Source organism: Alligator sinensis, unplaced genomic scaffold (assembly GCF_000455745.1).
Source record: "Alligator sinensis unplaced genomic scaffold, ASM45574v1 scaffold1148_2, whole genome shotgun sequence".
Lineage (NCBI taxonomy): Eukaryota > Metazoa > Chordata > Crocodylia > Alligatoridae > Alligator > Alligator sinensis.
This window is the reverse complement of record NW_005843512.1, coordinates 98,792-101,649: the sequence shown is the minus strand read 5'-3', so window position 1 is coordinate 101,649 and position 2,858 is coordinate 98,792.

The following is a 2,858-nucleotide window of genomic DNA, read 5'->3' as shown; positions in this document are numbered from 1 at the left end:
TGCAAGAAGTCAAAAATTAAAATGAAAAATAAATTTTCCTCTGTACCCATCTTCACTCCAGCCTTTGAATATTACACTAAAATGGGTTTATATACTAAGTACTGCCAACATTCTGTAAATCGAAATAATGACAAGTTTTTTAGGAGAAAACGTTCTTGCTGGAGCAGCTCTATGCTCAGTTATTTCAGATACTATTATAAAGAAAACATTCTATTGTAAATAACTTTGGAGCAGATATAATCTCAAGAATAACCCTACAAGTGCCTCTCAGAACTTTTATATATTTCTCTTATGTTCTTCCTTCCCTGAAAAGTCAAGCATTACGAAGTTAGGAAATCCCAGAATTGAGTTTGTATAATCCTTTCCCTTATATGTATGCTTTATGACAACTACTTTAATTACATGCTCACATGTTACTTCTGTCATACAATCCCTATGTCATTTATGCATAGTATAGAAGGGGCTCAAGAAATAAGACAGCTCTTCAATATTCCTGTTTATAGTCTTCATTCAGTGTGTTGTCCCCAGTTTTATTTTTTGCACAAGTCATGAAGTGGATGCAGAATTGATAATCATTTCACAGATTCTTTAGTCACGTTTGTCGCTCTAGATCTTGAGCATCCCGGTAATATTAATAGTACTATGCAGAAGTGTCCAGTAAATTTGGGTGCCAAACTTGGGACTTAAGGGGGCTCCCTTAACCACAAAATTACCTTTTCTCTATCTGCAGGCCCTTACCCTTTTCACTATGCATCAGTACAAGTTCCACAGTAAATGAAAGAATCCTACCAACAACCACCTCATTCAATACATGATGTTGAGCCCATACTAAGCAAAAAAACCTGCAGTGGTTCTGAAAAAAAAATGTATGTGGTCATTTAATTACAAACTTGTCACAATCAATATGCAAGAAAGTACAGACTTAAGGTTGCATGATAACTATTTCTTAAATTTCATAAGCTTGACTTTGCCACACTAACATTCTTTTAACCTGGTTTTGTGTGCGTGTATTCCACTTTAAAAAAAATGCAACGGAAAGTACCAAATTCCATCAAGTAATGTCATACTGCTCCAAAACAGTCATCAGCAGGGCAGTAGCCCAAGTTATTTAAATTCACAGCACAGACCTCAACCACTTAAAGAATAACTAATAAGTTTTATAAATAGACACTTCATGAAAACCAGCTGCTAGAGCAAGGCATGATATCTCCTTCTGCACCTATTTACTAGACAGTAAAAAATGTGTTTGATCTCAGGAAAACTAAGTGGCCCCAACTGGAGCAGTGATGTCTTAGTTATAGAAAGCACCAAACAGACATATTCATCTGAAAGGTGCTGTGGCTTATTTGAAGATATGGTGACTTGTCTACAGAATGATTAAGAAGGCATGGATATATAGACTTTTCTCTGTGGCTGTAGTGGGCAGAACTAGGAGCAATAGACTCAACCTGCATCAGAGGAATTTTAGGCTGAAGATTTGAAAGAGCTTTCTGAGTATAAGGATTGTCAAACATTGGAACAAGCTAACTACAAATGTGGAATCTCCACCCCTAGAAACTGTCAAGAGTGGTGTAGACACTTAAATGGGATGGTTTAGTCAGAGATGATCCAGGCCTGAGTACTGGGCTGAACTAGATGACCTCATGAGGTCCCTTCCAGCCCTACATTCCTGTAATCCTATGAACAGAGGTCAGGAAATACACAGAATATACACAGCTTCCCAACCCCACAGCTTTTCCCTGGCCAAATGCTGGAGTTTGGCATTGCCAAATCTAAGCCCATGGCACACTTCCATTCAATGGTGCGATGGGATTTGATCCCTAATCCAATCACACCCCTGGCTATGCCACATATACATGGCTGGCCATGTAAATTTTGGATTGGGGATCAGGTCCCAAAGGCGCTATTACTTACTAGTCAGTGTGTGAAAAGCTGGAGCCTAAAGTGAAAGCATGAACAGGTGTGGTCCTGAGCCTGGGACTGACAATCAGCTTATCATCAGCCTCAGTCTCGAGCCAATTGGAGACTTTTGGCTGGAAGAAAGGAAACTGTCTCCTATTTAATTCTTCCTGTGCTCAGGTAAAATGTAATTTTACACTTTCTTTGTAAAAAGTAGGACTACATCAAAGAGATACCTGACTCCATCATCCATCTCTCCTCTGAAGTGAAACAACATACGAGGAAATCACTTGATAACAGGGACTCCAGAATCAGGGAACCTCTACTTGATCCCCAGGTCTTTGTAACTGGGATGTCAAATGCCTTGCTCCACAGCTTCCCATGACCTGGCACCCCAACCCAGCTCCCCTTAACTCAGCACCCTGAAAACAGTGGTGTGCAGTCCCATGCAGGGCTGCACCAGAGCCAGTTTTCAGCCTGCTAACATGGGGGTACTGTCAAGCAAGGCCCACCATGGAATAATTTTTGGCTGCTTTCCTGTTTTGTCACATCATTAATTCTGGAATGTGTGGCTTGGTTACTATTTAAGACGCGATTAAAAGGATAATCATATCTTAAGTGTAATGTCTGCTGGGGCCTATGGGTGCAAAGTCATCAATCAAACTGAAGAGGGCGAGTTTAAAAAATCATGAGGTTAAAAGAAATAAAATGAACCAATAAACTGCAGTTTTTTGGTCTCTTAATTTCTTTCAAATATTTGTGGGAAAGTCCAGCTTCAAAATGTTGACTGTCTCTCAGACTGTCACCCTTCCGCATTTCTGGTGTAGGAAATTTCTATTACTCTTCATCTCTCTTATCACTGATTTTTCTTTTTCTCCAACCCCCAATCCTTTCTTTTGCTGCTATCCTTTGTTACCTACCCCTTTGATTCCTTGTTACAGCTTGCTCTTCTTTCTCCT